Source organism: Marmota monax, unplaced genomic scaffold, assembly GCF_021218885.2.
Source record: "Marmota monax isolate L192 unplaced genomic scaffold, Marmota_monax_Labrador192_F-V1.1 WCK01_AAM20220418_F8-fsc00119, whole genome shotgun sequence".
Classification (NCBI taxonomy): domain Eukaryota; kingdom Metazoa; phylum Chordata; class Mammalia; order Rodentia; family Sciuridae; genus Marmota; species Marmota monax.
This window is the reverse complement of record NW_026694771.1, coordinates 3,420,577-3,446,241: the sequence shown is the minus strand read 5'-3', so window position 1 is coordinate 3,446,241 and position 25,665 is coordinate 3,420,577. Positions and strand designations below refer to the sequence as shown.

Below are 25,665 nucleotides of genomic sequence, written 5' to 3'. Positions count from 1 at the left end.
TACATTTTAGGAGCAATTTTTTTCCACACACACGTCAAATAGAACATTGATCTCCAGGATATATAAAGAACTCAAAAAACTTAACACCAAAAACAAACAAACAAACAAACAAACCCAAAACAACCCAATCAATAAATGGGCTAAGGAGCTGAATAGACACTTTTCAGAAGAAGATATGCATTCAATCTACAAATACATGAAAAAATGTTCAACATCTCTAGCAATTAGAGAAATACAAATCAAAACTACTAAGATTTCATCTCACACCATTCAGAATGGCAGCTATCAAGAATACAGACAACAATAAATGTTGGTGAGGATGTGGGGGAGAAGGCACACTCATACATTGCTGGACTGCAAATTGGTGCAACCAATCTGGAGATTCTTTAGAAAACTTGGAATGGAACCACCATCTGACCCAGCAATTCCACTCCTTGGTCTATACCCAAAGGACTTAAAATCAGCATACTATAGTGATTCGACCACATCTATGTTTATAGCAGCTCAATTCACAATAGCTAAACTGTGGAAGCAACCTAGATGAATGGATAAAGAATAGATGAATGGATAAAGAAACTGTGGTATACATACACGAGATAAATTACTCAGCATTAAAAGAGAATAAAATTATGGCATTTGCAGGTAAATGGATGGAGTTGAAGAATATCATGCTAAGCAAAGTAAGCCAATCCCCAAATACTAAGGGCCGAATGTTCTCTCTGATAAGTAAGTGGATGCTGATCCATAACAGGGAGTGGGGAGACATGGGAAAAATGGAGGAAATTTGCTTGGGCAAAGGGGATGGAGGGTGCATGGGGACAGGAAGGATGGTGGAATGAGATGGACATCATTACCATAGGTACATGTATAACTGCACATATGGTGTGATGCTACATTGTGTACAACCATAGAAATGTAAAGTTGTGCTGCAATTGTGTACAATGAATCAAAATTCATTCTGCTGTCATATACACCTAATTAAAACAAATTAATTAATTAAAAAAAAAGATGAGGCTAAGCGAAAAAGCCAGGCATTCATACATGGTCTCTATTTGCTCATCCATGAACAGGGTGGAAGTTGAGGATTTGTGATGCACTTGAAGAGTGTGTCTAATATTTTTCTGTGACATTTTGCCCTCAAAATTGTTTTCAGCCACATTATTTTGTATAAATACATGGAAAAAGAGTCCAAACTGGACTAATATTGCTGGGACACTCAAAGAAGTATCCCCACTATAGCTTCAAAAATTCATCCTCTCCTTTTTAAATCTACGTGTTTTTCAAATCTACATGGGACAGTTACATGGCGCTTTGCCAAGAAAGCATCTGGGAGAAATACCTTATGTGTAATTGGGGTTTGAGATTTGAGTGACAATGTAGTCCATGTCTTTACCATAACACTATTAAGACAATTGAATATTAGTGACATTTAAAGTAGTTCAACAACTCCACCATTTTGCTTCTGTAAAAATATACAGTGTAGTACATACAGAATTAATACTTCATGAGCACAGTAGTGAAACCTATGGTAATTTCTGGCATGTGTGTTATTTTGTAGGAAAACTATAATAAAGAAAAGTACAATTCAACTTCTACTTCCTCACTTAGCTTCTTATTACCATTCTTCCTGAAGTATTTCTTCTGTCTTTAAAAAATCAGTAAAAAACCAGGATTTTGTGTTTTATGTCTACATCTATTATACTTACACAGGGCTTCTCTTTTAACATGCTGTAGAGATGAACTATATCTTTTCTAACTCAGTCTGATTTTTAAGACTGATCCAGTTTACATTAGTTAAAATGAACATCATATGTTTGAAGTTTGAAAATATAGTTTGAAAGTATACTGTTCAGGACTGAAATGACTCAAATATAATCAGATTTTATTTCTAGAAAAACAAAGTATAAACTTGTAAAGTTCTGTGACCCCATCAGCAATTAACTCTGTCCTGGTAGAATTAATATAATGCACACGTTCAGGATTTGGGTAGAAGAGAAGAAGAAGGAGAAGGAAAATCATTCATTCCTTTGCCAGGTGCTGGAAAATAGCTTCCTTATTCCTACAATGTAATAATTTATCTTCCTTATTCTAGCATAAATCTAGCAGCTTAAAAAGTTTTTACCAAAAAGTTTATGTCTTTTCCTCTAGAAACATACATACAAGCTTGTGATAAAAAGACTATGTCTCCTGCCAAATTGTAGCATCACATAGACCAGATCCCATGCAAAACGGTGAAGAGGTAATCATAGCTTCACACTCCCTTTCTATCCCTGTCAGCCTCATAGATTTCAGGATGGGGGTCACAGCTAGTTTATCCCTTTTGGTTAGAAAGCCTTTGCAGATGAAGCCATCATTTTCATTACTCTGTTTCTTTCTCTCCCACTAGAGTGTTTTTCCAAAGGCAACCAAGGACCACTTCTGTGAAATATTGAAGGCAAGGGATGCCTGAAAATGATTAAAAAGAAACAAAGCTTTCCCATAGCACTTGTCCTTTTCTGTGTAAGGAGATGAGGTAATATAGAATCTCCTTCCTATGTTACTACCACAAGGGCAATTTGTGGGAGGAAGAAATGGATTTCTGGGAGTGAAATCTCACTAAATAGATTCAGAAGGGCATACCTTCAATATCCTCATTTCAGAATTGGTCTCTGCTCAGATCAGTACCTTGAGCAACACCAAGACCCTGCCACCCCACATCTTTGCAAGGTAAGAATAAAAGTTATTTCCTTATTGTTGGACTATCTGATGAAGAAAGAAGATAAAAAAATGAGATTCTGCTAATAGAAGGCAATGCATATGAATAAATGTCAAATCCTGCTGTTTCTCATGTGGTTTGTACACAAGACTTCTGTTTGATCTTCTGCCCCTTAATGACCCATATATATAATCTGGACAGACAATTTGTGTGCTTATATAGAAATTAAATAGCCTCAAGTGCCAGTAGACCTCTGTATCTCTCTAATTCTCCAATAACTGCTTCAAGTATGAACTGCTACAAAGAACCTTACAGTAGGACATGGAATTCACACTTGCCAAAGAAATCACTGCACGTGTAAATTAGAAATTAATCATCACTTCCTCTCTGTATACAGTGGCAGCTTTGCCTCAGAGTTTATGTTGAAATATACATTCTTATAAAATATTTCTCACTGTAGTCAGCATCAGTTTAGGACTATCAAACACTGATTCCCAGTTCCAGCTCAAGTAAAGTAGAGAGAGGAAAGAACAGAAAAGGGGAACTGACAAGGGCCTTAATTTTCTCACATTGTTAGAAGCTAACTGTATTTGTAAATTCTTGGTTAAAAACCTGACAATTACCAGATTTGCCACTGCAAGGCTATTCCTGGGTTTCTTCATCATATATTTTTCCCTGAAGTCTCTCAAAGTACTAAAGGGTTTCCAGAGATGAAAATGAACTTGACAATCATGTTGCAACTCAAACTGATCCTGATTCTTTTCGTCACTTTTTAATTCATTGCAGATGGTGTAAATGGGATGTTTACTGGCTGGCAGGTAATGAGTCCTGTTGCAGATAATAGTGATGGACAGAATCTCATGCCTGTTGACATCTTCACATCTCAGCAGCTATATATGGCTCGCACCATTTGCTTTGCAGCACATATAATATCATGACAGGATGAAAAATCCAATACATTTCCCCTTAGAAATGCTAGTTGATACATCTGAATCTCACTAGTTCACATGTGAGTTGTCCTGATTCCATCCTCACTGTTCATATGGGGAGACAGTCTAAGATGTGATCTAATGTCTACTGCTCTAAAAGGAAAATGTAATCTGTTTAAACATCCAAACACTTCTCTTCCCAGGTAGCACCATTCATCACAACTGTCAGTGCTTCTGTGGAAGAGTAATGACCCTCAGGCATGGGATAATGCTCCATAGGGGACTTATGAATGCCACTGCCAAGTGCAGAAATTGATCGTTTTTCAGTGGGGTGGGTATGCTCATCATGAAAGACCTGCACTTACTCACTAAATTACAAGTGGCTGTTTACCCCATATACAATAAAGCCTAGGTTAGGTAGATAAAGATGCTGCTGACTTTAATTGTTCTAAACATGTAAGCACCAGATATGGACCTGTCAGTGAGAAGGATTTAAGAAGCTTGAAATGATAATCTGGATCAGAATCATCCAAAAATATGTTGGGAAATAACATAGGTATTGCTACCTTCCACTTTTCTTTTTCATCATTTCTATCAATGGAAGGCAGCAACATCGTATATCCAATATCACACTTTAAAAAAAATCAGAATAAGCATGCTAGTTAACTGCTTGCTTGCTTTCTGTGGACTTCTCTTCATCTCTGGATTTGTTCACACATAATTTCTGTAAGGTATGATGAAAGCTGAACATCCGTGTGGTATAAACTCATGATTTTCAAGTATCTCCCAAGAAGTCTATTTCTTTGTCTAACCAATATTGACTTTTGCTCTTAAATCTCCCCAACTTCTCAATCTCCTCTCATTTACTATTTAAATCTTCTTAGGAGATAGAATTTCTTATATTCTGTGGATTGCTCATATGTTGGTAAATGCTTCATCGTTATGAAAATTTCATCCATTCTCCTTTAGTTCTAATAGCAAGGCTGTATGTTTAGGGCTTTTAAATTCTAGAGGGGAACGCCACTGTATTTGTTTCAGCAACATACTTTTCTAATGTACCTGTGATTTTCAATTTTTGTTCCATCTTTTTTGCTAATGACCTTGAACATGAAACATTTAGTAACTATACTATTTTCTTTCAGTAAATAAGTTTTGAAACTTCTGTGACCCAATTTAATCACAATTTTTTTAAATGCTTTTCTCCTTTAAGAGTGCAGAAATAGCCAAAACTGAAGGGAAAATAAAAGGTACAGCATCCATACTAACTCACAAAAGACCAATTATTCTTTCTGTGGAAATTGTTTTCCAATGTACATAAGTTGAATGATTCAATGCAGAGAAGTGAAAGAAACCCTTTCCTTTATAGTGATTCATTTCATTTTAAGAAAATTTACTGGGTAATGATTGATCTTCATGAAATCATTACAATTAGGAGAGCCCTTTCCACTTAAGATTCCTCTTTTCCTTTTTCAGTTCTGGGCTATGCCTGAACTTAACCATACTTAACCATACATTTGTTGTTCCCAATATTCTGATTATTAATATCATTAATGATGGGACTTAGATACTTTTCCTGGGAAGAGAAATTTACAATTGGATAGATCTTAATAATTAATGAAATATACCAATGAGATAATGAAATTAGAAGTTCTTGGTATACTATTGTGGAGGAAGGAATCCTTTTAAGAATTAGAAATGTTCTAAAAAATAATAAAAAAATTAGATAGTGGACTGAGCAAAATGACCTTTGATGTAAAGTGTCAGCTAGAAATGTCAATCCAATTCAGGACTCATACAAAAGGACATTGTGTCTCTGAGCAGAGAGGTATGAAGTTACCTGATCATCTTGTCAGAAAGAATGCATTTACGGTTTAGGCACTTTTATTATTTGAAAGATGTAGACAAATTGGGGAAGATTAACAACCAGTTTTATTGGAAGTTAACAGATGAGCTGGTGTGAATTGTACTGGTTGGTAAGAGTTCTGTATTCTCTTGTCAGCTTCCATATGATTTCGCATGGGAATAGTCATTCTTGAAATTTAGATAGAATAATTTATGTGCTGTTTCCCAGAGGAAGGGAAGTTTAGAAACTGAAAGGAGGGGCATGTGTTTAAGTCAGCATCAGAACCTAGGGTAGCAGTAGGGGAGGAAATGCTAATATGGAATTTTTCAACTTCCATTAAAGCAACAATAACCAGTTGTTAAGCCTTCATTAAAATTAAGCTTATTACATTTAGTATTTGCAATATGTTTTTTATATATAGTACCTAATTGTTTTTGGTCTACAGAATAAGGCTAGTCCATGACACTGTACTGTTATGGTCATATTTCCCTAGAAATATTATTTATGGGGTCTTTCTAGGAACTCTGATTATAAAATTCAAGACCACTTTAAGTAAGTTACTCTTAATTCTAATGTAGTCTTTCATCTTTTCATACTTAACCTGGTTTGGTAACTTGTAGTCTCACAAGGTCTCTTTGAAAAAGGGTCCCACTCCTTGCCTTCTGAATGATTGTTTAGATACATTTCATGTATAATTGTGTACTTTATGAATTTGTATTATTTATGAATATCACTGAAATGTTTAATACAATTTTTTAAGTTTATTAGTGAAAAATTATCTATAAGCTAACAAAAAAATCACTATTTTCACATAGACTTTTTTGTTATAACTTACCATTTATTAAAGCATTTCAATTGAGTTGACAAAGAATAATTGAACTGAGTTTCTGTTAAGTAATATCAGTGACTCACTAAAGCCCCAACTTTAATGAGTTTGAACTAATAGGTATTGCACAAATTGCTGTCCCCAGACTAAATCTTTTAATTCCATTGAGAAACACCTGTAAACATAACAAAATTTCATTTTTCCTGATGGTTTTTCAAATTATATCACACATCCCTACCATTTACTATAGTGATCTTCTCCTTGGACTACTTTGAGGGGTGGATGGTGTTGAAGGGACAGAACATTTAAACCTATATTAAAAAGACAGAAGAAGGATCTAGATGACATGTGATCTTAGAGAGGTTTTAGAAAACAAGAGTAGGCAGATTAGTGATGAATCTTAGTAAAATGGGCCTGTCTTCTCAATAATTCTCTTACCTATTGAGGTTTCTTCTGGTTGCTGGTGACTTTCCTCCTTCCTCCCCCTAAATAACACTGCTTCATTTGCAAATATCATTGGACTGTGCTCATATTTCCTTTTCCTTTCAGGAAGAACATTTTTGGAACCAAAACAAAAAGCTATCCATGACCAAAAACATAGGAGATGTTACACTTCATAGATCAGTCTCTGTTCTATTGACTGCTTAACATGCCACACCTCAAATTCTCCACAAGGCAGTACATTACCTTGCCATGAGTCCATCTTCAGCATTAGACTTTTTAAAAAGCTCTTAGATGGGATTGCTTCCCTTTTGATCCTCGATATCTCATTGTCTATACAGCAACTACAATGATTTCTTTAAATGTGAAATCAGATCCTACTGCATAAATCTCAAAAGGCTGCCTATAACTAGAATGAAATTAAACTTCTCCCCATGACATCTGCACAGTCTGCCTCCTGACTCCTTTTCTGACTACATCTTCAACACACTGGTTGGGTAGCTTTGTTCTCTTCTTCAGCGTCAACTCTGAGGTATGCTGGGCCACACAGGTTGACCAGCCTCTCTTGGAGTTCATGGGGAAAAAGAAATTTGGATCAATGAAGAAGAAAAGAAGAGAGAGTTATCTTTGTAACCATATCTAAGTTAAAGGGAAGTTCACCATGTTCAGTTAACATTGGTAAGTATTCTTAGTTTAATTTCATTTAGGTTATTGTAGTCTTGAAGATTTTATAAAAGACAGAAAAACTGATTGTTAGGTACTAGATAGACAATGTGAAAGAAAATATATAATTCTAAGTTGTAGGCTTTATATTTATCAGCTTTGATGGAGTGTTTTTGTGTTCTTCTTCTAAATTTGTTTTCCTTTTTCTATAAAAAAGCAATGAATAAATGCAGTAGTATTCTAAACAAGTGGTTAAGACATGACTGATACTTTCCCACACTGTCAGAGCAGTTAAGGGTAGATTTTAGCATTGGAAATGCCATATTGCTATGGTAAGTACAAAGATAAGTTTTGTATGTTTTTCTAAACTTCCTAGTTAATAATAAACAAGGCCCATTTTCCTACATAAAGTGTCTATCAAGTCTGTTAGGTGATGATAATGATGATGATGGTAACTGCAATGGCACTAATATTTGCTATGCACCAGGTCTAATTCTAAACACTTTAGGTTTATTATCTCATTTAATCTTCCCAGCACTGAGTCCACAAATTAGAAATTTTTATAACCAGGTTAAAGATGTAGAAAGTGAGGGACAGGAAGATTATTTAACTTTCTAGTAAGTGGTAAAACCAAGATTTGCATCCAGACTGTCTGATGCTAGATTCAAGTCTTTCATGACTATGGCACCCTGTCTTCCTCTGTAGTATTATTGCACTTTGGAATACAAACATACTAGGGGCAAATTTCAATTATATTGTTATATTTGGTTATACTCATTTCCCTCTACAATTTTCTGATGATTTGTATACTGTCACTTCTCAGGATACATACCTGCATCCTATAATTTGCTATAATAACTGGCCAGTTGGAATTTAATCCCATTTTTAACTGAATATGTTGAAAACAAAGTACTTTTTTAGTTTAGTGTCTTCATAACTCTAACATTTATTAATCTTAGGAAAAAATTAATCTTAGTTCTAGAATCCTCAAGAAGGGTCTTAGAAGTAGTCAGATGTTAACTGCTACTATTGTTAGAGAAATTATTCATACCCCACAATACTCTCTCCTTGGAAATATTTATACTCATGTGGAATGTTCTACTGGTAAGTGCTACAGAAGGATGGGATTGAATTTGCCCTTGATTTTACTTAAAATACATAGGCTTTATTCACACTTATCATAGCAGTTATCTCCAAATGATGCCTCAAAGACAACCTGAAAAATGGACCTTAGAAGATTAAATTCATAGAACTTTGCTAGTTCTCTCATACCTGGATGCACTTTTAACTAGGCAACTTTTAAACACATATACAAAGTCTGTGAAGGAGGAGACTGTATTAGTTTCCTACTGCTGCTATAACAATCACCAAAAACTAATGTCTTCAAGAATACAAACTTGTCACAGTTTGGGGGGCCAGAAGTCCTAAAATCAAGATGTCAGTTGGGCCGAATTCTTTTTGGAAGAACTAGGTAGGGGAGAGTCCCTTTCTTTGACTTTTATAGCATCTAGTGACTGCCTTGGCTCATGCGTCCTTCTTCTACCTTCAAAACCAACAGCGTAGCCTCCTCAAATCTTTCTCTCTCAGATCCTTGCTTCCATCATCACATTTCCTTCTCTGACTCTACTACTCTTGCCTCCCTCTTTATTTTAAAAAGACCCTTATGATTATATAAGGCCTACCCAGCTAATCTGGGATGACCTTCAGACCCCAAAATTCTTAAGTAAATCACACCTGCAAAGTTCCTTTGCCATGTAAGGCAACAACATATTCACAGATTCTGAGGTCTAAGATGTTGACTTCTTTAAGGGCTACTCTATCCATCCATCACAGGGACCAAAATATTAAGGGTCCCAATTTCAAATGGAAAGAAAGACAGTGTCTTATTTCTTTAAACCTCATATTATAGTAAGTTGAATAGACATTTTTACAAATACTCTTATAATATTTAAAGAGATAATAGCTTACAACTCTAGTTTCTCTCTTGGCAGAAGTATATGAAAATCATAAATCTTAGCTTTGATTTATAGAACTGTTACCCCTTTGTCCAGTTTTACTTAATCCCTTTTATATTTGAACTTTGCAGAATTCACTACTGCTTTTCACAGCCACAGAACTATTAACATGATAACAACTTTCAGCTCTTCCTTCTACCAACTCTAGGAGTAAATGGCATGTGTTTTAGCCAAGTCCCAACCAGATCAGTGTTCTGGCTCTTCTCACCACATCTTTCTTGTGCCTTCCTTCCATGTACTGTGTACAACCTGTCTCAATAAGTAACTGGCATCTGCAGGTGCTGACATGAATGACTATACTATGAGAAATTTCCTCTTATCTCCTTGGTTGGGTAAATTCATCTCAAATGCTTTTCTTCTTCCACCTAAAATATCTGCTTCTCTGACCTAATCTCCCCTGCCCATTGTTTCTGGTGAATGCTAGCCCTTAAACATTTATGCCTCATCAGCACAGGCCCATCCTAACGGCGTAACATCCTTGTCCTGCTGGAAACTATTCAGCATCCAGAGGACCATCTTTATGCTGATAACACTAAAATATAAAATAATGCCAACAGCTGGTGCTACAAATGGCTTTTAAAAACGATGTTCATTCACTAAAATTCCTCTTGCTACTTTTGACATGAAACACGCAGTCTCTAATTATTCTGATCAAGACGGTGAAATACAAAAACAAACTTTAATTGTGTTTAACAGATATTTAATCAGGACTCACTGAACTACAGATTAAAGCTGAAATTCATAAACCATAATTACCCGATTGTCGCAATCTTTTGGTCCACATTCTCCTTCCGTCTGGGCGTCTGGCACCTTGCCCCGAATTTCTTTTACTGTCTTCTCAGCTTCGTTACTGTTCATGTTTTCCAGCAGAGATTTAGCACAGATTACAAAATATCTCTTCTTGGCAACTTTCTTCATTAGCTTTTTTTTTCCCCTTGCGAAAAAGTTTATTTTCCCCCTTACTAGAGTAGCTGGAACAAGCATACGTTTAGGGTGATGACACAAACTAATTACATAGTTATCAGGAGATAATATGGTAGTGATAACTAGAGTTACTGTAGTTATCATGTTGGTTTCGTGCAATTTTTCCAGTATACCATGGGGTATGTACCAGTCATCATGTAATTACTTCAGGTCACTAGTGCGTTGTTTTATGGAAAATGCCCATCTCTTACCCTAAGAAAACAACTCTAGTTTTTCCTGCCATATTTTTGGGGAAAAAGTGGAATTATGAGTTCTCATTTCCAGTGCTGTTTATTCTCAGTAAGATGCTGCATGGGGATTTAAGGGAAATACTTGTCCTCTCCGGAAAATTTGCTTTTACAGGGGGCAAAAAGAGGGATTGTTTCTTTTGCTTCATCCTCCCAGGTGAGACCAGTGATTACTAATAATACATACATTTTCCTTTCCTTTTTTTTTTTAAAGCAAAGACTGTAATGAAAAACTCACCACCACCACCCCCAAAACCACCCTATTTACTTAGGATTTGTTTGGTCTGGCACTTCCCCCCTACTCTTTCCTTTCAAATCTCAGTCACTCACATTTGTTTTTCCTAGAATTATGGTGTAAATCATTCTTAACAAGCTAGCTTGAAACTTCTCTCACTCAGTAGAAACACAAAACGCCACTATAATTGAAAGATAGAACTGCAAGCATGAAACTCTTTCTAACCAGTTCTTTTGGGCCACTCTTCAGAAGCTCACGTTGAGTTTCCCTTGTAGTGTGTTAACCCCTGGGTCACACAGTTTGGATAACATCATAGACCAAGGCCAGAGGATAAAGAGAAGGCATTGGCGAAAGAAGAGGTGGGTGGTTCCTTTATTCCCCCCAGAGGTGCAGACAACCTTCTGAAGCAAGGAGTGTAGTTGCTACTTATTTATCTCAAGTTGATGGCTTGAAGTCTGACCTCACTGAGACCTTTAGATATGACATTGCTGAGAGTTCCAGTTTAAAACAGGATGTAGTGGCTTCCTTTGCAGCACAAGTTGAAAGCTATTTCCAATTCTGCTTCTATTAGTCACCTCCCAATCTGAGAGCTACCCATTCAATTGTACGTTTCACTCAAGTTGGGGTAAAAATCACCTCCAGATTTGGAAGGGCTAGAAAAATTGCTATCCTACCCTGGAGCATTGTTCTTCAATCACACAGTTCCTCTAAATACAGTTGACAGCCTTTGAGATGCAAAATGCATCACTTTAATGTAGGAGAGGTCCCCTTCACTGCATTGCCAAATCTATTTAGCAGAATCTTCTTGGAATAATCTGTCCCTAGACCTGAGGATGCGCAGTGATTTTAAGCATTTTAAGCTAACGATAATGGTTAGTGCTGAGAACAGATGTACCTGGCTGTGATGTGATCTATTCCAGTAGGCTTTTATGAGCTGTTCATTCCTATTGACTTAGCATTTTATGTCTGTGCTTTTGCCTGGTGTGATGGTTGCATAGGGGTGTCATGTGTGTATTTTCCTGATGTGTAATGGCTGCACAGGGAGCTATGTGTATTTTCTCAGTGCAATGGCTACACAGGGTGCTGTGTGTGTGTGTGTGTGTGTGTGTGTGTGTTTGCCTGGGGTTATAGCTGCACGTGTTGTTGTGTGACTCTCCTCCTCCCCATTTGATGCTTGCTTGCAGGGTCCTATGTGCATCTTTTTCTTAGTGCAATGGTTGCATTTGTTGCTGTGCTAATGATGGACATTTCTAGCAATTATCTATCTACAGGGTCCTGGGGAAAAATTGCAGTAAAATCAATAAACAGTGCTAGACAGACCCTTGTAAACATGAAATGACACCCATGCATAAATGCCTTTTCCTACTATCACATGTTAAAATCCAAGTGCTGTTACCTTATTGGCATTAGGATAAAATTTCTATGGTCTCTCTATCTCTTTCATATATTGCAATCGTTTGGGAGGGATTGAGATTACTGCTGGTTGGAGAGCTTTTACAGAAGAATCTATCTAATAACATTTTTCACTACATTGTCCTACACATCACCTCTTAAACTCCATCCTGACTTGCTCTGGTATAATAGCTGATGTCCTGAAAGTGAATATGCCTTTCATTTATTCCTGCAGTCTCACCAAGCTTTCCCTACATGCTTTCTACATCACACACACACACACAGACACACACATGCACACACACACACACACACACACACACACACCCCACAACCCCCTCTCTTGCTTTCTCTAGTCTCTCTGTATCCCTCCTGTATTCACCAAATGGAACTGACGAAGGAAAGAACCAATGAGGTTAAAGTCTTTTGAAACCCCTGGAATACAGATGAGCTGGGAGGCATCTGGAAACAAAACCAGACACTTGAAATCAAAGAGACAAGTAAATTACTATCCTAATCTAGGAAGAATAACTAAAGGTGTCAGTGGGGTTCCATTGATAGCACTTGGCCCTGGGCCAGAATGCCAAGGGTTCAAACTCCACACCAGTTTTGGGCTCAGGCCCAAGACTTGCCACTGCAGGGCGCAGCAGCATGTGCAGCAGTGTTAAAGGTGTCAGCCTTCTGCAGAGAGGTGATGTCCAGGTCCTTCTGCCTATTTGTCATTGTACCCTGCAAGGATGCAGATATCACCCTAGCTTCTTTGCTGGTGCCTTTCTCAATGGGACAGATTGTAGAGAAACTAGTGCTCAGCATCAGTGCTTGCTAATATCTGTATCAGACAATTACTCCTTTTCTGATGAGACTATTTGAAAGAATAACATTTGTGCAAGACAAGCCAACTGCCCCTCCCCTGAGAGAGAGGGGGAGAGAGAGAGAAAGAGAGAGAAAGATAGAGACAGAGACAGAAAGAAAGTAAAAGAAAAAAACCTGATGTCTGTCCTAAAGATTCTTCCATCAATGCAAAGAGCTAAGTTTGGAAACCTAAAACCATGTGTCTAAAAGAAAGGAAATGTTTTCATTGGAACAGCTTACATGTCTGGTACACTTGCATAAAAACTATTGCATAGCATTTTAGAGCTAAAATTGCTATAAAATGCTTAATACAGTAAGAATAATTATGAGATTTTGCACGCACAGCTGGTATACAACTAAAATCTAAGCCACAGATTCAATGGAGCATGGGAAAACCATTTATAAAAATTCCTGGTATGCCAGTTTAACTCACCATCAACACCCTATCAACACTTCCTCCATTCTTTAGGTGGGCAGGGACGATATTTACCTACCAAATGCTGTATTTCTTCTCTCATAGATGACATTAGTACTTGATTCAGGGAATTCTAATTATTACTTGATAGTAGCAATGTTAAATTGTAACAGGACATGAGCAATGTGGATACAAGGTTTCCTTACTGGGCAAAGGAATTCTGAAGACATTAAATGATGCACTGAATGACCAAATAATTAAATCTACTTGTACTATCCACCTTCTATTTATTTAACCCTTTCTTTCTTCTATTTATCCACTTCTTTTGATCTCTTCTCTACTTTTCTAAGATCCAAGTCCTTATGTGACTTCCTGCCACACAGCCCATCCTGCCTTTCCTTCCTCTGGGAAGCACACTGAAGACAGAACTCTCCCTTCACGTATCTCTAATCAAACTATGGTATCCTCCATTCCTTCTAGCTCTAGTCAACAATCAGTTGAAAAGGAGTTAAGCAATTTGTATGAGTTGCTAATGGTTAATAATAATTTGATATATCTCTTTTTTTAATGAAAAAAATGAACTTGATTCAAGTAAGCCTTGTTGGCTCTATGGAAAATGCCATGACTGGTGAGATGATTACAATCAGAAGCATCGCTGGATGCTTTTCTGCACCCTTTTGGTCATAGGAAGAGAAGCTACTTAAGTCATATGGGAATCCCCAGGGCACCATACAGCCTGGAACACAAGGCAGCATGGGACATACAAAATGAACTAGACTGGAATCAGGAAACTTAAGTCTGAGAACCATCAAACTTGACCACCACATGTTTTAGCATTATTCAGTTTCTTCAGCTGAGAAATAAGGCCCTCAGAGTAGAAAAATCTCTATAGTTCCTCCCAGCTCTGATATATCATGGTTCTCTGACTAAAGATCAGTCACATTTAGTGGCCTTGCTGCTTATTTTAGTGAGGAACTAGTGGCCCTGGAAAAAGATGGCTGTCATTTCACATGGAGCCAACTAACTAACAAGGCGTTGGCTCCTCCAGAGGGAAGTTTTGGGCTCTCTGCTATAGTCTGCATAAACTATTTTTTGAGCTAGCTCTTCTATGGTATGTAGATATTTTCTTAACACTTTGTTATTCCTCATTTATTTAATAGGTGCTTTCTGTATATGAAACACAGGGTTGAACAAGCACCCTCTCTATTTCCTAAAAAGTACAGATCATTCTGTTATTCTTGTTTCTGTCTCTCTTCTTCACTTCTATGAATAGACATGTATACTTCTAGAACTATCACAATGTAAGAAAATAGAAAGAATTAGGACTTACTGGAGCCCAGTAAAAAGCATTGTTTTTCTTCAACAAAAAATATGATGATTTTTATTAGTAAAGTTTACTCATTCCAACTGTACTTGAAAAGTATAAAGGGTATTTTTCAAATGTGTATTTTGAGGTCATTAATTTGTACTAAAGGAAATAATTTGGTGGGGGAGAAAAGATAATAAAAGTCCTACTTCTGTAGGACTTTTGATAAAATCATAGGATAAAATTTGTGACTCATGTAAATAGCCTCTGGGAAAGTGAGATCATAGAATATTTTTGTTTAGTTATGTTTCCTTTTTTCTCTGAGGATTTTGGGATCTTTTATTTCCTAAATTAGTAATGACAAGTGTCACTTATTGAGTATATATTAAGTTCCATGCACTTCAAATATATTATTGCATGTTGTTACAATAACTCTGCACTATAGATATTATGACCCTCACTTTATGTATGTGAAAACTGAGGCTTATAGAGGTGAGGAAATTTGTCAAAGATCATTCAGATAGTATGCAGAGTTGGGATTTAAATTGTCTGTGTTTGTTTATGCTACATAGCTCCATGACCATTTCTTGATTCTGCAAATCTAACTTTATTTAAAACATAAATAATCTTGCTTGAAATGCTTTGTTAGCAAGGAAAGAAAGCACCCTTTATACTCTTTCTTCACATTCCTTCACTGCATTAGATATAATACAATGAAAACAGGAGATGGTTAACATTTTTTTTTCAAGTAGAACTTGCTTTCTTTTTGTCTGTATTTGCATTGAAATGAATAATTAAATTTGGGGCTCTCAATCAAAGTAAAAGAATGAGTTATTTACTATCTGAGTATTTGTTATTAATTGATCAGACATGGATAAGGTATATTATTACAACTATATTTGTGAGGTATGATTTACATTGTTCTACTGCATATTGCTCTGTGCTGGTTTTCATTTTCTTGCACTTTGGACTTTTTGTTTTGTTTTTATGAATTTAGTCACAGTTGGTTGTGTTTTGAACTTTGTAAAAATGTAATACTAAGGAAATTAAAAAAAGAAAAAGAAAATATTTTCAAAATGATGTAAAAATCAAATCTACCCCTCACTAATTTGATTTGTAGGAAATGGAGAACAAAGTATTGCAAGCAGAATGCTTTTACATACGTCCTAATTACTTCAATGTGCAAATGCATTGACTAAATCGAAACATGCATTTAACACTTTGCACTTCAATTGTGCTTATTTATCTATGTTCTATAGATAGCAAGTCCATAAAAAACAGGAGACAGACTTCACTATAGCCAGGCTTTCTACAGTTATAGGGGGAAACGATTATTCTAAAGTTCAAGCTTTCCTCTCAAGTCAGCACACTTTTGGACTAATGCAAATCATTAGTCCAAATAATACAAAATAACTGATAATTGGCTGTAGCTACTCAGGTTTTCTCAGTTGACCCTGTCTTCCCTTTTCTTCTCCTCTGTTTTCAATGGGTTAGGGCGAAGGGGTGGGGCAGCAAGACTTCCCATAGCAAAGCCACATAGCCCTGAGCAGGGTAAATTCTGGGGAAGGAGGCTATAGGTTTAGAGATGATTCATGATCAAGTTACCCTGATGCCAAAGCTTGGTCTGGGACTAGTCACACCAGAACTACCTGGGAGCATGTTAAAAAGATGTATATCAGTGTATTACCCCTGAGAAAATCGACTGAATTATTATCTCTCCATGTGGGACTCAGAGGGCTCCATCTTAAACAAGTTTCCCAAGTAGTTCTTGTTACTGAAGACTGAAAAAACACTGGTTTATGCACTGAGTCCATACCAAGTGAGAGCCTTGGTGATATACCTGTTTGCTCTGTGCTAGTCATCAAGATGTGTGTACAAGTACAACCATCTGTCCTGGAAGTTATTAAATCTAGTAATAATAGCCCTATGGCTTAGCCAGGTGTGTTGCTTTTGGATGTGCACTATCTCAGCCAATCCCCACAGCAAAGTGTACCAGGTAAGGATCATTACTATTCCCATCTTTCAGATGAGAAAATTGAGATTCAAAGAGATTGAGTAACTTGTCATGGGTGTGACACTAATAACTAAAAGAGTTCTTAAGAATTACACAACTTTAACTCTCAGTCTTGCAGAAAAATACATTCTTGAGAGATATTTACTCCCATAGCTTCATATCATTCTAAAGGCACTTACCTAAATGCTAGTAAGGCTGGTTATAATACACAGAGAGAGGTGTTTATCTCCAAGTAACTTTTTTTCTTATATTATTTTATAGATACTAAAATCAACTAAACTAAACTGCTTATCCTTCATCAATACCTTCAATAATCACTCACTTTGTCAGAACCAAGGTAATAAGATACATAGTCTCTGTCTTCATGAGACTTACAGTTCTGAAAAAGAGATGAGCTTGTGTAAAAATGGTTCTGAATTAACTTTCACAGTCAGTGGAGGTGTGAAGAAGGGGGACTGGTTCATTCTCCTAGCAGAAAGGAAAGAAGGTGAAGTTTGGAATTTTTTACTCTAGCACTTTGCCACTGGCTAGTGAAAGGAATTTGGATTTTAAAGATTATATTTTTACTTATACAGATTTTTAGAAAAAAAGCAGACTAAAGTTATTGTTTATTTTGAACAATTAAAGTTTATGTGGTTCATTCTCACCAAGTGGGTTTCTTTTGTCCAAATTTCTGGATACAAAGCCAGGTAAGTCATTGTTTATTCATTTTTACATAGAAAAGCAATAGGATGAGAGTCTATTTTTGAGAATGGTACTTAATAAATTTATCAGTAGTACCCAATTCTACCCAATATAAGTGATTCTAAGCAACATATTGACTGTGTTTCTTGCGTCATTTTCATCTTTTTTAATTACTAAAAATGCTATTAAGATTAAAAATTCTTTATAATCGGAGAAATTAAAAATTTAAAGACAATTGGAAACATGGAATTATCTAGAAAGACTACTTCCTGTGTGATAAGACAAGATGATCTCATATACGTGCAAATATGGTTTGAGCACATTAATGGCAGAAGTGATGAATAAGATGAAGTTCTAAGGAAAATGAGGTTTTGGAATGTCAGAGTGGAAGCTGGTCAGTATGATGCTGGTACAAAGATCCAAGGAAGAAAATGAGAGACTAAAAAATCAGTAGGCTATGAAAACAAAATCATACCGTTTAGGTTGGGGAAACTGAAAATCTATATATCCTTCTATTTTAGAAGCTGAATAAATTGGAATTTGACATGTATTCTTTTCTCAAATTGAATTATTATCAAATTTGGGATTCATTATTTAGATTATTTGCTGTTTGCTGAAAATTTTCTCACCATTAGGATATTTTTAGAACATCTAAAAGTTCAACCAAAGAAGAAATAAAATATCAATTCCACCATTAGAGATAACTGCTGTTCATATTTTAATGTATTCCCTTTCATCATAATCAAATACTTTCATTTCTGTAACTTGAGACCATGTTATATATACAAGTTTGCTTCTTTTTAACCAGGTATTTTACTTACATTATTTCATAAGCATTTCCTAGTAATAAAATTCTTTAAAATATGTTTAAGAACTATCCAATTTATGAATAAATGATGTGCAATGATATATGGATGGACAATAATTTGCTTAATAATACCTCTGATTTTGGATATTTAAAATTATTTTTCTCTTTTGAATGACATTGTGATGAACCTTTTTGTACATAAATCCTTGTTTGACATCCCTTTCCTACAGATAGAATGGCTAGAAGTGAAATTATTGGGTCAGAAAATGCATTTTTAAAGACAAGTTCTCGATAATATAATGCTGGATTAATTTGCAGAATTTTGTGTCAATACATACCTCCCACTATTATATGAGTGCTGGTTTTACTGCACACTTACCAGCATTGAAAATTTTTTTTTAAATAAATCATGCCTTTGAGTGCTAGTGAGTTATGGTACTTTTTCATGTTTGTTAGACATTTTTATTCTTTCATAATTAAAAAATTCTATTTGAGCTAATACGTATCACAGTTTCTTTGAACCTTCTGATTCTACTTCATCTCTGATTGTAACACTATGGACTGAACTTTCCTTACCTTACCGTGAACCATGGTATCAGGTCAGCCTGGTTTGTATTTCGGATTTCTTCCATTGTGATCCATTCTACATAAAGGTGCCTAATAATGCTTTTGAAAATAATGCTCTTATCATGTCTATTCTAATCCCAGTTATTCACTTTTTGGCAAAATTCAATCCCCTTGTTCAGGGAAACATTCATCCCATTCTTTGGTATGTCCTTATAAGTCTTGTTGAATAACTTAGGTTATTGCTATATTGGACCTATAATCAGTTATGTTTTTATATGTGGGCATTTCTATATACAGACATACAGACACAGTGCAGAACAATGAAACACAAATAATGGAAGGGGGTTTACAAAGCATGAATACCAACTCTACATTTATTAAAGAAAAAAACTGGTCTAAAGAGTTCAATGTATTACCCATGGGTACAGAGCTGGTTAAATGACACAACTAGGACTAGAAACCAAGTTTCCTGATTCTCAGTTCAATGGCTTTCCAGTAGAGAATAATAAAAATCATTTTTATAATTTAAAGAATAGAAACAGCTAGAAAGACAGTTTAATTTCAATCTGTTGTTATGTATAAAAGATCATTAAAATCATACCACATAGAGGCTTGAGTGTTCTTATAATACAAATAATATGTACTTCTTATAGATCAATAAATCAAATATGTCATTTAAATTTCCATAAAATCTGCACATCAGCAAAAGACCCAGTTTATACTTTGCTTTCCCCTCAGTCTATACTGTTGTATTTTATCTATTTTTGCTACAATAAAAGCACAATATTTTTATTCTAGCATGTTATAGATCATCACTACGTTTCTTGATATCAATGAAAAACTCCATTTTCCAAAAAAAAAAAAAAAATCACATAAAGAATTTCCTTGGACTATAGTTGAGGATTTAAGAACTACACTTAAAAATAAAACAAGAATTACTTCAAATGACTCTATTTAAATAGTAAGAAACATGAACTATTCCAGAAGAATATGGGCTAATAGCCATTTAATGATACAATATTACTATTTAATCACAACTTCATATTCAAAAATCTCATAGCACTTGCCAAATGAAAACTTAACAGTAGGCACTAATTTGGAAATGGAACTCACCAAATATATTTATTATATGTGGGCGTGGGGTAGGTGCAGGAGGAGCAAATGTAGAAATAGGTATGCATGAAATTAAATTGAATGGAAGGTCATTGATTACAGAGGATTGGCTCACAAAGCATGTGTTTGTCTGATGAAAGAATTGACAGAGTATTTATTAAATTTTATGGTGGTTCAACAGTTTACAAAATACAAGTTTTAAATAAAATGGTAGGTTATCCAGTAAAGACTAAAGGGATTGTAGCTATATTCTCATTCTCTGTGTGCATGGGTGTCTACATGAAACATGTCCATTCATTTGAAGTTCAATAAATATTAAGCATCTACTTTTTATTGGAAGCTCTCTACTATCACAAATAAATGACCTATCATTTTGTGATCATCCTCTCTATTGCTAAATAAATAAAATTTAATAATATTTTATACCTGACATGATGTATTAGAACAAAAACTGAGAAGTTGCATGATAGAAGGAGATTTAATACAGTATACAATTTATTTAATGCTGAAAAATAAAAACATAGGCCTTAAGTAATTTTAAAGAAAAATAACAGTAATCATTACTAGAAGAATAAATTATGCTTTAAAACTTCCAGATCGCTAGACTAATAGCAAACAAAACAAAAAAAAAATTACGGTCATATACTAAAAGCAAAAGATGAGAGAGCAAAGGAGAGTTGGAAGAGAGAGAAAAAGAAAAGACCACTGAAGCATCGAGGCACAGAAAAATATAAAGTAAAATTTTTGAGGTAGAAGTAGATATAGTTTTTAACAAAATAGTAATAATTTAGTAATTATTTCACTTATTTTATCTACTAAATTCAATATAAGTTAGACACATACATGCATACACATACACAGAATTTCATCATAGGCTAGCAGTTAAAGGGCACTAATTTTCATGGTAGGGAAAACAGAACTGAAATATTATTCCTGCCATTTTCTAGTTATAACCTTTTCCCTAAGTGAGAATTTATTTAGGCTATTTACCTCAATTTTCTATTCTATAAAATGAGAATGATCAATAATTACTGTAATTTATAATATTATTTGCTTTTAAATGATGTATCTACATAAAAGAGAGGTAAAAGTCAAGGCAGTGTTGTCCAAGTTACATGGTTAACTAAAAAGTTTTAATATAAAATGAGAAAACCAAATAGGCTGAGTCAGATTTAAAAAGATGATTGTATACAAAGCATGGTGCTAAAGCCATAGGCATGCTGAAATCTGGATCTAAAGTACTTAGTGGCTGGAAACTAGCCCTCTAGCATAATGGAGTAAAAATGAATATGAAATGGTCAGTCAGACCCTCCTTCCCCTTACTACTCCAACTGGCTGCCAAAAATTTTGACCCACTACTGCCTGCTATAGAAATTGAGAGGTAGAAAGTTAGAGATACATCTTAGGATCAAATGTTCTTAAAGAAATGAAGATGAGAGTTGCTGCTATTAAGGTTTGGATTGGGCCTAGGAATTCAACAATCCAAATACAAGCAACTATAAATCACTAGAAAGGGATGTGTGAATAAAGAAAAGGGGAAAAAGGAAATAAGAGACAAAACAAAAATGTCTTATGATCAACAGTAACTGTAAGATATTTTTTTTTTCTTTTTTTTTTTTTGGTACTAAGGATTGAACCCAGGGATACTCAACCACTCAACCACTGAGCCACAACCCCAGCCCCTTTTTTATATTTTATTTAGAGACAGGATCTCACTGAGTTGCTTAGCACCTCACTGAGTTGCTGAGGCTGTCTTTGAAAACATGATCCTCCTGCCTCAGCCTCCTAAGCTGCTGGAATTACAGGCATTTGCCAGCACATCACTACACCACTTCGTAAAAAAAAGTTCTAAAATATAGCAAGAAATCTAATGCTAAGAAAACCAACAAAATCAATAAGTAGAGCATTTACTCCAGATGAATTTGATTTTAAGAAATTAACTTGAGTATGTTTGAGATACTAAGAGATAAAATAATCATACCTATAAAATGTTATTATTAGACAAAAATAGTAATAAAATAAGAATAGGAAAATAAGACAAATGAATCAGAAAATTTCAAAGGATGTTCCTTGACATTAAAGGTGCAATAATGGGGTAACCTAAAGTAGTTTCAAGAAGAGAATTGAGTTGAAAAGTAGTTTAAAGAAATATGTTTAGAAAAAAATCACAGAAGGTAAACTCGATTTTTAGAAAATGAAATAGCTGTTGAGATATGGTAAACTGATTAGGAAACATCCATATATATTTTATCAGAATTCCAAAAGAAGAAAATGGAGGTAAAGACAAAGAAACAATCAGGCAAAAGACAACAGCTTAGAATTTTGCAGAATTGGAGTGCTGTCATTCACAAGTATATCCTGAATACATGACTGGTAATCCTAAATAAATTTACAACCAGTCACATTTAAGAGAAACTACAAGACAAAGTCTTAAGAGCTTCCAGAGGAAAAGCAGATTACCTATAAATAGATAAGAATAGACTGATAGCAGATTTATCTAAGGTAAGAGTAGACAGAGTAAGGGTTACAGATAAAATTGAATATCATCTTCAAAATTCTGAACAAAAATATTCATATAAATTGTTATTAAAGATAAAATACAAAATAAAAGTTTTAGACATCCAAAAAGATAGTATTACCCAGGGTCCTCACTAAAAAAAGGGTAATTTAACAATAAAAATAACTGAACCCTGAAAAGAAGCTATAGGATTCAAGAGTAACAGTGGGCACAGTAATACCTAAGTTATGTAACTATATAATCAAGCATTGATTTCAGAAATCAATGATAACCACTTTTCCATATGATTAAAAACAAATAGATAAAACTAAAGCTCCAATAATTACATGGACAACATTGATGTTTAATAGGCAGATAAAACACCTAAGCATCTTATTTATATTAAGAGTGTCCAAAATATTAAAAAGTAGATTTTATTTTTATTAGAAATATACATAATTAAAATACATATAAATATTTTATAATGAGCATTACAGAAACAACTAAGCCACCTAAACATTTCAAGACCAACAGTAAAATATAGATACTAGATAAAATCATAAAAGAAATTTCAAAAGACTTTTTTCTCCAATTAAAACCACATAAAACACATTTTCTCATTGCGATGCTGTATTTTTTCCCCACCTTTTGGTACTATGGACTGAAACCAAGTTTGCTTTGCATTGAGCTATGTCCCCAGCCTCTTTTCTTTTACTTTGAAACAGGGTCTCACTAAGTTGCCCAGGCTGACTTGAACTTTGGATCTGATGCTTTGCCTCAGCCTCCCGAATAGCTGGGATTTTAAATATGAGCCACACTGCCCAGCTTCATTACAATGCATTTAAATTTAGAATCAATAATAAAAATTGAGCAAATATGTTTAGAAAGCAGAAAATACACTTCCAAGTAACTCAAACATTAAAAACAAATTATAATGGTCAATAAAAACTATTTAAAATATAACAAAACTATACATCAAAATACAATATACAACCAATGAGAAACTTAGAGTTCATTTTAAAAGCTACTAACACTTATTGAAATAAATGAGTAATAATTCAACTCAAGAATCTAGAAAAATAAAAATGATCTAAAATTGTTATAGAAGAACATATGCTGATAAAAGCAGAAAGTAATGCCATAGAATACAAAGAAGAAAATAGTGTGAATAAGCAAAATCAAAACCAGTTTTTGAAAAAAGTAAATGAAATATAAAAATATCTATCAATTAGTTAAAGAAGGGAGAAGTTTCAGATAAATAATATTAGGGATAATATTTTTACTACTTTAATCTCTAATTATGAAGCCCCTCTTATTGCTAGGTAATCCCTGTAGTGTAAAAATGGCTTCAGAATTATAAAAAACTGAAATGTTACTCAATTTATTTTAAAATGCTAGTACCACCACAACACCAAAATTCTTCAATAATTTTTAAAAATGAAAATTAAGAGATAATCATCAATGCAAATATACTATGTAAAATGTTAAAAAAATATTTTTTTCAGTGAAAAATTCTTCCAAGAATATAAAAATATAGGAATGTTAATATTAATTTTCTTAATATAGGAAATATATTAATGCACACAATATTAGCATACTAATGGAAAATATTTTATATTATTGATGTAGAAATGTATTTGATAAAATTTAATTATTATTGCTAATTAAAAATTTCTAGCAAGGTATAAATGGATTATGGGTACTTCCTTTACCATAGTAATTTTGATTTCTGTCTCACAATGTGGAGGAAAGGTGCCAAACAAACATTACAGTTCCAAAATAGTTCCATTAAACTAAGAAACAGAATAGATAGTTCTAATCTTACTACTTTTATTTAACACGATGTAAAGGTTTAATAATGTAATATGACAGGAAAAATAAATTGAATATTTATGAATTGGAATTTAAGAGAAAAGTTGTCATTATTTGTTAATGATATACATGTTCATGTAGGAAACTTAAAAGAATTACCAGAAGAAATAAGATTGCTGAATATATACCAATAATAACCATAATTAATAATCAGTGAAATAGAAAACTGATTCTGTACATAATAGCACAAACTTCTAAGTTATATAGGACAACACTTAACAAAATAGGTTGAACACCTTTATGGTGAAAATTACAAAACTTATTAGATAACATGAAGGAAGATGTGAATAAGTACAGGGATGTAGTCAATGGGCAGAAAGAGACATTACAAAAATATCAATTTTCCTCTCAAATTATTCTCTAAAATTGATGTAATTACAAATAAAATTCAGCAGGGCTTTTGACAAACTTGACTGACTCTGAATTCATATCAAATAGCAAACTGCCAAGAGGAGCTAAGAGAATTTTAAAAAGGAACAAGGTAGAGATATCTTCCTTAACAATGCAAGAGTATTATAAAATAATGGTAACCACAGCACTATGGTATTAATATAGGGATAGAAAAACAGTACAATGGATGAAATAAAGTTCCTAAATATAAAGTGCAAAACTTAAAAACTGTTAGAAGAAAATATTGGAAGTTTTCTTTATGACCTTGGCATATGGAAAGATTTCTTAAATGACATAAAAGTACAAACCATAAAGGAAAATATCAATAACCATTAAAATTAGAAGTTTTTAAAACATTAATGTTATTAAAGATACATTTAAAATACAAACCACAAATTTTGGGAAAAGATATTTGTCCTCTCTAAGGCCCAAAGGAAAAAGAATCCGGAATACTATAACAACAACTGATGCCAAAACAAAACAAAGCAAAAACCTTCAAAATAGTGACAGCAAAACTAATAACTCAATAGAAAAATAAGCAAGAGACATAAATAGGCAGCACATAAGAGGAAATCCCAATAGCTTATAAACGGAAAAAAAGACACTAATCCCTATTAAAATGACAAAAATTTTTATATCTGACCATTTCAGATGGGAAATCTCTCAGATTGCTAATGAGAATATAAATTGGTACTATCCTATCACTTTGAAGAGAATGTTTTAATACCTAGTAAAGCTCAAAAAATACATATTTCTTAATTTTTAGCAATCCCACCTTGCTGTATATATATGCATAAAAATATTAATTTGTTTGTCAACAGAAAACATTGAAAATAGTGTCCAACAATGAGAGAATCAATAAATTAATTTTAGTAATATAAGTATAGCATGTAACTT

At 34.2% G+C, this 25,665-nt stretch overlaps 1 protein-coding gene across 41 annotated transcripts in view; it reads right to left on the bottom strand.

Moving 5' to 3' along the window:
• The window catches only part of Zbtb20 (zinc finger and BTB domain containing 20), a 795,965-nt gene that overhangs the window by 225,373 nt on the left and 544,927 nt on the right, over positions 1-25,665 (bottom strand). The gene's annotated exons all lie outside the window — the stretch shown is intronic.